Raw genomic sequence first — 11,177 nt, forward strand, 5'->3', positions numbered from 1 at the left:
GGAATCTCTAGGTGGGGAACTTGACCACCTCTGACCAGGCTTGAGTGGCCAGTGTGCCAGAGTTAGGGGTTGAATCCAAGACCAGCTCCCTCTCTACCACCCAGCACTGCTTCTCCACTACACATCTACTGTGTCTTAATTGAATATATGCACCCTCCTTATAGTTTATGGCACTTTTTGAGTGACATTAATCCAGATCTCAATTTGGGATGTTTTACACACTCAATTAGAAATAACAGGCTTCTACATTGAGACAGAGGCCAAAAATGTCACTGACACCATAGGATTTAGAGCTGGAAGTGACCTTGGAGGTAATGGAGTCCAATCCCCAATTGTTAAAGATGAGGGAAGTGAGGCACATGGAAGCTAATTGATAGGGTCAAATAGTTATGTGTCTGTGATAAAATTGGAAGCCAGGCCTTCCTGGCTCCAGACCACTGTAACAACCATCTGGTTCAGGTGTGTCAATCTCAAATAGAAACATCCCTGCTGAGCCACATATTGACTTAGGAAACCACATAACATTTGTGGATTTCCACTTATTTTGTTAAATATTTCCCAATTATTTGTAGCCATCCATGCGTTTGACAACTCTCATCTCATCCAACCCTTTCATTTTATAGATGAGGACACTGAGACCCAGACAAGTGAAATGACTTACCCAAAGCTACAGAGCTCCTCCCTCTCTTCACCTGGGCTAGATACCAGTGTAACGACTCATTGCCGAGGCCTCTGAACCATATACCATAATGCCTGCATCATGTCAAACAAAGTGGTACTGCCTCTTCAAACCACTATAGTGACAGCAATGATGGCTTCTTAACCCCATGTTTTAATGAAATCGTTACACTAATTTTTTTTAATTTTATCATTTTTATTTAATGTTTTAGTTTTCAACACTGATTTCCACAAGATTTTGAGTTGCAAATTTTCTCCCCATTTCTACCCTCCCCCCCATTCCAAGATGACATATATTCTGATTGCCTCTTTCCCCAGTCAGCCCTCCCTTCTGTCACCCCACTCCCCGCCTCCATCCCCTTTCCCCTTACTTTCTTGTAGGGCAGGATAGATTTCTATGCCCCATTCCCTATATATCTTGTTTCCCAGTTGCATGCAAACAACTTTTTTTTTGAGCATCTGCTTTTAAAAATTGGAGTTCCAAATTCTCTCCCCTCTTCCCTTCCTACCCACCCTCCCTAAGAAAGCAAGTAATTCATCATAGATCACACATGTATCATTATGTAAAACACTTCCACAATGCTCATGTTGTGAAAGGCTAACTATATTTCCTTCCATCCTATCCTGTCTCCCTTAATTCAGTTTTCTTCGTTGACCCTGTCCCTTTTCAAAAGTGTTTGCCTTAGATTACCTCCTCCCCCATCTGCCCTCCCTTCTATTGTTCCCCCTTTTTTATCCCCTTCCCCTTATTTTCCTGTGGAGTAAGATACCCAATTGAGTTACACTAAGTAATTTTTTAAAATATAATCAGGTTGATCACACATTTTTTAATCGTTCTTTTCAGATTTGACCCATATGTAGTCATATTTTTTCTTTTACCATTAAAGCAATCTTAGCTTGGGAATCTTCATAGTTGTGATAAATAGAAACTTTTTTCAACAAATTTCTGACCCAGTATGAAAGTATAAACATCATTCTTCTTTCCAAGTCACTGTTTCTTTGTTTTTTTTTCCTTGTAAAGCAATTCTCCATTATTCTTTTAAAATGGAAGCTTATGGGTGAATCAACTGAAGTTAATCTTTTAGGTTTTGAATAAACCAAATCACCAAAAACCTTAGAGGTTTTTAAATGATCTCCTAGTTTAAAATTATCTCTAATTGAGATGCCTAAGCCACCTTAGGTAGTTGTGTAGATATCTGCTTTTGTTTGATTGGTCTTTAAAATTTTTTAAGAGGGGTTTATTAACCAGTTTTGCACATCAGAATTGCTATAGAAACCATTTATCAAAAATACATATCTATATGGATGGATGTATACATACATATATACATATCTTTATGGATGGATACATACATATCTATATGGATATGTGTATACATGTACATGTGTGTGTGTGTAGTCCTTGAATTTTAAAGCTGCCCAATGCTGAAGTTGTCTAAGAGACAAATTTTTATTTTGTAAAGGTAAGTATTTGCTTGTGACCATGTTGCAGGCCATTTTTCCAGTGATAGGGGCAGATTCTTATCTCTCTATACAAACTCATTCCTGTTCTAGCCAGCTGCATTTAGTGTGTTAACTTTGGCAACAACACTCTTGTATGATGTCTTGCCAATAAAGTTATTGCAATGAACTGGCCCCTGCCTATACTACTTTGTCATCTCTAGCTTAAGGAAAAAAAAACAAGATGGTAGGAGTTAAGTCATTTTGTTGCTTACCCTTTGAGTAGGAAGAAAATGTGCATTATGGTAAATTTAAAAAAAAAAACTTTCCAACATCTCAAACAGCTTTTTTTCTTCTATCCAGTTTTAGTCATAGGTTTATAAATCTAGAATTGGAAGGAACCTCAGAGGCCTGACTCGCTCATTTTACAGATGAGGAAACTGAGGCCTGGGAAGGTTAAGTGACTTCCCCAAGTACACAATAAGCATCAGAGATGGGATTTGAACCCAGGTCCTCTGATTGCAAACCCCCTGTTCTTTCTACTATACCACAGTTACTAACCATTTTAATTTTTAAAAGTTAAATGTATCATTTATTTAGCAGCTTAGATTTAATTTTTACAAATACCAAATAGTTAGTGGCAGAGAAAAGGCAGACCCATGTTGCTGAGGTCCATTGCCAGGAATTGGGCAATCTAGTCAATGCTGAAAGCTATACAACCATTTATTTTTCTCATTTAAGAAAAGACCTAGTGGCTTAACTAGAGGACTCCAAGGGAGCATGGAAGGGGCATCAAGAGAAGGAATATCCAGCCTCAAAACTCTTCAAAACTAAGGCAGTCTGTAAAACTTCCCCCTCACCCCAACACACACACACACACACACACACACACACACTCGCATTGGGCCTAGTATGGTTCTCTTGAAAGCAAGATAAGAGAATAATATAATCAGAGATGTCACCAGGGAGTCTGGATCACAGGCCACAATGGCCTTGAAGCCATGAAAGGACAGAGTCCAATTAGTTTTTACAAAGGCTGCTCTTAGCCCATCATTGCACTAAGCCAGAAGTCCCCAAACTTTCTGGTTTCATTGTATCCTTAGATTCTAAATAAATTTTTTCAGGATACTCTTAGGCCAAAATAAACACCTCACCGTTCTGTTTTTTAGATAGGGCCAAATGATATTTATGTCCTAACAACTTAGTAGCTATTTGGGGAAAAAATACACATAAAATGAAAGAAATGTTTTATTTCATTAACCACAGTTACTTACTAAGTAGATGTGTGTACCTATTGGGCACTACACAGCTTCTTAAACCTTAGAGTTAGGACACCACCATCCTTATTTCCTGTTCCACATTGATTTTCTCATGGTACTTTTTATCACAGCAACCCCATTTTGCAAAGCTACAACTTCACAAATGGGAAAATTTAAGAACTTAATGGCCTAGGGAAAAGTGCAAGACAACAAAAACATCAAACATTTGAGAATGTGGAACGTAGCATGATCTAATATTGAAGCTATGAACTACCTAGAGCTGGTAATTCACATTCAGCTGCCAAGAATAATTTGGGAACTGAAGCACTAAACTCTTGCTAGGAGGCCTGGGTCTACTCCATGCTTCAGGGCAGCTTAGTTATTCTACGGAGAAGGGACATAGGTGAAGCTCCGTGGTTATCCATGGGCAGGAAGGGACTAAATTAGTCAGGAAACAGGAAGTTCCAGAATGGAAGTGTCCAAAACTCAATGATCCAAATCTAGGGGGTTTCGGAAAAGGATCAGGTCAGAAGGGAGGGGCTTCACTTAACCTCTCAGCTTCAGTTACCTCATCTGTAAAAGGGATAATAGTAGTACCTATAAGTTGTGAAGACCAAGTGAAATATCATGTAAAGGCTCTTTGAAAACTTTAAAGGACTACATAAATATTAATTACTATTATTGTTATCATCATGATCCTGGTTACTATTACTATTAAAAAACAGGAGGAAGAAAAGTGTCTGGACTGCTTGTTGGAAGAGAAAGACAGCCTGAAACACCTAAGTTTTTCAAGACTATGACATCAATCTTATGGATAAATGTATCAAGCTTTTGATATATTCAGTTGAATTTTAGAAACCATGATTGGACCTGCAATAAATTGTGTAACTAGGCATTTTATATAGTACGTTTCTACCTTCATCATGTAGGAAGAAAGTATACTTTGTTATTTGACTCAATTAAAAAGCAGCATGATTTATGTAGAGCAATATGGCACAGAACCTTTTCCCCCCTCAGTTTTCATGGCTTAGATTATTAGTTCCAAAGAGCAAGAACTAAATACCTAATTTATGTATGATCTATTTTTCATGATATACTGTACAAATATACATTTATAGCTGCTATTGCCCTTTGTGTTCAGAAAGGCAGTCTCAGATTTCCAGTCACTCAGCTGGAAAAAATAATAAAGTAACCCTTCATTGCCAAATGCTATTGTATATGTTATAGTGAATATAGTAAAGTAACCCTTCGTTGCAAAATTGCTACTTTATGTATTATAGCAAATATGCTGATTATGCAACACTAATGGAAGTGAATTCTGCAAAATGAATTTTTTCAAAAAAGGTATAATACCAAAGGGAGAAAGTGATTTATTGGGTACTCAAGCAAAATTCATTTGTGAAAACAATCCCATTTCAGTAACAGGGGGGCTGTTTCTGGAATAAAGTGGTCAGGGAGTTAATAAGGAGGTTCTGATGGCAAGCATAGTTTGTCTGAGCTCACCTCCTCCTACAGCAGTTTAGAACACTGTCATAGAAATTCCCTTGTCCATTTAAGGATCCCAAATAGCATGCATATGTTAACAGGCAGTATCTTGAGTTGAAAGGTGGCCTCCAAATCAGAGACTTTCAAGCTTTGTTTCTCTAATATATTGCCTCATGTGACATTAGCAGTGTCCTGGATAATTCAAGACTGCTAGTAACAGAGCCATTGGGTTCTGATCAGCGTATGAAATCCAGTCCATTCCATTTATTCATATCAATAATCAACAGTACTAGCTTCTCTGATGCCTGAGTCATAGGATTAATAGATTTAGGGTTAAAAGGGATCACATGGTCCACCCCTACTCTTGGAATGAGACACCAAGACCCAGAGAGGATGCAACAGGAGCCTGCCCATAAGAGTATAGATTGAAGGAATTAGAACTATTTAGCCAGGTTCCAGGTGGGGTTTGGTACACCCCTACATCCATCCCCACCTCTTTCCCTTGTCCCCGCCAACTTCTGCACGTTCCCTCTCCTGATCTAGGCCAGTGTGTTCTTCCACTCTGCTCTTCCAGCACGCCCAGCAGGGTTCAGCAGGTCTTGGAATTGGTGTGTTTCAATGATATCCCTTGTTAGGGGGGAGAAGGGGAGAGTTGACAGTTCATTTCCCCATAGATTGCCATCTTCAAACCACCTAAAGTTGCATTTGCATCAATAATTTGTCATCCAAATATTAACAGTAATGATAGCATTTATCTGGATATTCTATAGCACTCATTCTCTTTCAAAAAAATCTTGTCCATCTGTTCTCTACTAAGTCATCCTAAACTAGATGATCTTTTAGTGCCTGAGATTTCAGGGGTCCACACAGTAGGGGGAGGGGGAGGGAAGTACAACAGAATAGCTCAGGAATGAACTTAGAAGTATGCAATGCCATTTAAAGGAATTTGGAGACAGCCTGTACAAACAAAGATAGAAGTCCTCTAAAAGGGAAAGTCCTTTTGATTTCCATTTGACTTATTATCTAAGCCTATTCCTTATCTTCCACTGTGCATATTTTTTACCTTATCAGGTGTTAAAACCTTGCTGCTTTCTGTACATACCTGGAAAGACAAAACATATAATGAACTTCCAGTACCAACATGAACTCCCAGCAGAATTGGGGGAGGGGGGTGGCGGGAAGCCAGTTCTTCTGTCATAACCTAGTTGTGAGAATAAAAGCTTTCCTTAATGACTTATTGGATAACAGTGCAAGGTCAGCGTGGGTGTTGTGTGGTTTGTGAGAAGACAGGGTAGGGAAGGGTACTTATACTGACCTATGGGAAGATTTTTTAAATTGAATCAAACTCATAATAATTATGAAAGCAGAAAGAAAATTGTCAAACTTTCTGTGTTCATTTTATTCTAAAAGGTCTATTTAGATCTTAGATAAGTGTTTAAACCAACAAGATTGAACTGTATCCTCATATTTAAAGTCTACAATGTTGAGAGGTAGCTAGGTGGATAGAACACTGGGCCTGGAGGCCATGGAGGAAGACATGAGTTTAAACCTGGCCTTAGATACTTACTAGTTATGTGACTCTGGGCAAGTAACTTAACCCTGTTTACTTCAGTTTCTTCATCTGTAAAATAAGCTGGAGAAGGAAATGGCAAACCACTCAAGTATTTCTGCCAAGAAAACCCCAAGTCGGGTCACTAGAGTCAAATAGAACAACACAGTGATGGGGTGGGGGTGGGGGGTTTCCTAGATTTTCTAAATCTACACCACCCCCAATACTTTTTGGTTTGTATATGGTTTCTCAGTATATAGCTAGTAGCTATTAATATTTCTTATTTTTTAACTTCTTTGATCTATCTGAAAATGATCAAAAATTCATTTGACAGAAAACCTTGAATATCTTTAAAGACCTAAATGCCCCTCTGGAGTTTGTTCAAGAATTACTAATCTTAGAATAAGTTGAGCCTATTCTGAGTAATGTTCAGTTAAGGAGTAAACAAAAATAGTGTTAAGATCTATCATCAGTGAATATTATTTTAGTCCCTCAATTAATTTTAAAGTAGTCCTGCAAACATGGGGAGAAGTAGTTGTCAATTTTAGGAAATGGTGCCTCATCCTCAAGTTTGAGTATCCTTTAGGATGGTCAACCAAACATCATGACTGCTGTGAAGATAGAGCAGCATGATTCTAGAACAGTAATTGGAAATATTTTACTATTAAAGCATTCCTAAAAATCAAGAATTATTCATCATGATAGATATAGATGAACTTCAGCTCCTACTTTGCTTTCCATAAAATTTCAATTTACTCCCCTTTTCAGATGTATATAGTTTGTAGGTGTTCTGATGTCTTGGTTATATGATACTTTACTTTCTTGATACTTAAAAACCTGTTTTCAGTCAGTTCTCAGTTTAATTGCTTTGGGTACATAAATCAGAAGAGGGGAGATAGAGGACAGAAGGGCATAAGTGACATGCCCTTATTAAGTACATGGATGAATAGCAAAGTCCCAGCAAGAAGAAGGGATTACAGGAGAGTGGGAGAGGTGGCAGAATGAGGGGCTCAAAACTGGAGTCATGAAAGGGAGGGGGCTTAAGCTAATAGGAGGAAGTCGCACTGAAGAGCATTCTCATGGGAGAAGTATGTGCCTCCAATGGGAGAAGGGGATCTTCAAGACGATTTTAATAGTTGCAGTCAAAAAGGGAAAGAGTTTGCATTTGCAAGAGAAAGTTCAAATATTCAGAAGGTAGGATGAATGTTCCACTATTCTAGCAAGTTTTGAAAGTCTGTGATTGAGAAGGAAAGGTGGAACTGAGGGAGAAGTAAAGCAGAGAGACAGTTGCACAAGAGTAGTCTGACCGTTTATTGTAAAGATTCTGAGACTAGGGACTGTTCTTGGTAATCCTTGTTAAGCAAAAAGGTGCAAAAGCTTTTAATTCCTAACTGAAGTTTGAAGACATTACTTGTATACTATTTTCCCTATTTAAGCTGTTTCTAATTTTGGATCATGTTTCCATATTTTAAAAAAAAACTTTTTCTCAATCATAAGTGCCTCTTGGTGCATGTTTATACAATGTGTGCAGGAGGAGGGCAATGATGGATACTAGGATTAGCAGGGATATGCAAATTTTAATTAGGACACAGGGTTGAACCTCAGTCTAGAATAATGAGTTTTTCCTGACTTGAAGCCTCTGAGCTATAGTTGTGAGACCTCCCCCCTACCCCAAGTCTTCTCTTAGCCAAGCTAAGTATCCTCTGTTCCCTTAATTAATCCACATGGCATGAGGCTCCTCACCATTTTGATCATCCTCTTCTGGGAAACCTGAGTTCAAATCTTTCCTTAGAAATTTACAAGCAGGGGGCAGCTAGGTGGCGCAGTGAGTAGAACACCAGCCCTGGAGTCAAGAGGACCTGAGTTCAAATCCAGCCTTGACACACTTGACACACTTACTAGCTGTGTGACCTTGGGCAAGTTACTTAACCCCAATTGCCCTGCCTTCCCCCACTCCAAAAAGAAAATTTAAAAAAAAGTTTACAAGCTATGGGACAAGGGAAAAGTCACTTAACCTCTCTGTGCCACAGTTTCCTCATATATAAAAAAATGGCATATACACCAAAATATGTATAGTAGCATTTTTTTGTTGTTGTAACAAAGAATGGGAAACAAAGATAGCCATGGACCGGGAAATGGCTAAACAAATTATGTTACATTAATGGAATGCAGTATTACAGTGAAACAATGAACATAATGAATAGAGAAGCAAAGAAGTACCTACATGAACTGATGCAAAGTGAAGTAAGCAGAGCCAGGAAAACAATATACATAACGATGATGTAAATGGAAAGCACCACAAAAACAACTGAAACTGAACATTGTAAAATTAAAAAGACCAAGCTTGGCCCCAAAGAAGAAAGACAAGAAGATACCTCCTTCCCCCACCCCCACTCCTTTGTAGAAAAAGGGGTCCATGGATATAGAATTTTTCAATGTGTTTATTGGTTTTACTGAATTTTTTTCTTAAAAAAAAATCTTTGTTATAAAGTGTGATGTTGGGGGGTTGGGATAATAGGGGGATACAAGTGGAACCTGCAGTCATTATTATAGACCATGTAAAAACAAAAGATTTCCCCAAAAAAATCTGTACTTTTAAAAATGTGTCAAATTTGATGGTATGTAAGATCCCTTCCAGCCCTAAATTATAGATTATCCTATGTAGAAATCCTATGAGCTCATTGGTATCTTTCCTAAAATGCAGGACCAAGAACTAAACATTAACTTTCATGTATCCGAGTAGGATAGAGTATCATAGGAATATCACCATCATTCTAGTCTATGTATTCTCTTAACGGGGTTTAGGATTATATTAGCTTTTTTGATTGCCATTTCATCTTACTGATTAATACTGAGCTTGTAGTCCACTACCTGAAATGTTTTTCAGATAATGTGCTAGGCATGTTTCCCTCATCTTAATATATAAAAGGGGATTTTAACTCACGTGCAAGACTTCACATTTTTCTTTATTGAATTTTATTATTTTAGCCTAAGGTTGAGATCATTTTGGATCCTGACTTTCATCCAGTGGATTAGCTCTCTCTCCCAGCTTTTTGTGACTTGTAAGTGTGATAAGGATGCCGGTTGGACATTTAGCCAAATCATCAATAAAAGTGTTGAAGAGCACAAAACCAACTACACATCCCTGAGACTCTACTAGAGACTTCCTTTCAAGGTGACATCAAACCATTAATGGCTACTATGGACATCCTGCCATCCAACCAATTCCAAACTCCATACTACACCTGTCAATCATGTTCCCAAGAATGGTTTACCAGATTGTATTAAATGCTTTCCCAAAACTAGGTAAGCCATATTTGAAACATTCCACTGATTACTAGTCTATTGAGTTTTTAAATGAAAAAGGAAATTAATTTAGCCTGGCATGACCTGTTTTTGATGAAGCCTTCTCCTCTCCCCAATCCATCACTTTACATTTTGGTTGGAATAATCCTCCTAAATCAATATTACACTGATCCAGCCACTCCTCTCCTCAAAAATCCTCATTGTCTGCTGAATAAAGCATAAACTATCCTATATGGAGAATGTTAAAAGCATTCCAGTCTGGCCCCAACCTGCCTTTTGTTACTATTCCCTGTCAAGTACTCTGCTCTAACCAAACTCAGCTGCCCAGTGTTCTCACATTCTTTTCCTGTCTTCTCCCTTCTGTATGTCTGTTTGCCTCCCATGCCTGAAAGAGGTTCCCTGTGTCCAACCCCATCCCGTCTCTGCCTGTTAACAATATCCCATTTTCTAATTTAGGGCAAAATTCAGGTGCCAAAAGACTTCCACACAAATCTGCCACTGGCCTGCTCTCCTCATGCTGAAAGTAATCTCTCCCTTCTCCAGTTTCTCATAGTACCTTTCCTGGACTTATATTCCACCCTGTATCAGCTTTGTCTTATCTTCCTTATTATACAAGCCCCTCAAGAACAGGGTCTATGTCTGTCTTGATTTTATGCATCCCCAGCATTTAATAGGTACCTAATAAATAAGCACTCAATATCTGCTGCTTCATTACCCAGGTCTTAAAAATGATGGCAAGAAATATACTCTCTAGAACAACGGTTTAGAACTATTCCCCAAAAGTTACTCAACTGTGCATCCCCTTTGACCCAGCAATACTACTAGAAGGCCTATACCCCCAAAGAGATCAAAGAAAGAGGAAAGGGACCCATATATACAAAAATAGAGCAACTTTTTTGTATAGCAAAGAACTGAAGGGGTTTCCAAATAAAGAGTGCCCATAAATTGGAGAATGCAATTATGTATGTGAATGTAATGGAATACTATTGTGCCATAAGAAATGATAAAGAGCAAAGTTTCAGAAAAACCAGGAGACTGGTATGACCCAGCGCAGAGTGAAGTGAGAAGAACCAGGAGAACAACGTGTGCAATAACAGCACTGTAAAAACAAGTGTGGAAGTCATAAGAACCGATAGATAACAGTGGCCAGTCATGATTCCATAAAACCAATAATGAAATACACTACTCACATCCTGAGAGAGGTCATGGGACTAAAGGGTGAAGAAAGAGACATGGATTTTTTAGACATGGCCAATGTGGGATTTTCTTTTTCCGCGTAACTGTTTATATGTTACTAGGGTGTTGGTTTTTTTTTTCTGTTTCCTCCTGCCCCCTGCCAGTGGTGAGAGAAAATCAACTTTTGTTAATTGGGTAATTTTTTAATTTTAAAAAATCATTTTAAAATGTATACTGCCAGGAAAGGAGGTGGGGGAGAGAAGCAAATCAAAGGCAAATAAAAA

This window comes from Trichosurus vulpecula, chromosome 4 (assembly GCF_011100635.1).
Source record: "Trichosurus vulpecula isolate mTriVul1 chromosome 4, mTriVul1.pri, whole genome shotgun sequence".
Classification (NCBI taxonomy): Eukaryota; Metazoa; Chordata; class Mammalia; order Diprotodontia; family Phalangeridae; genus Trichosurus; species Trichosurus vulpecula.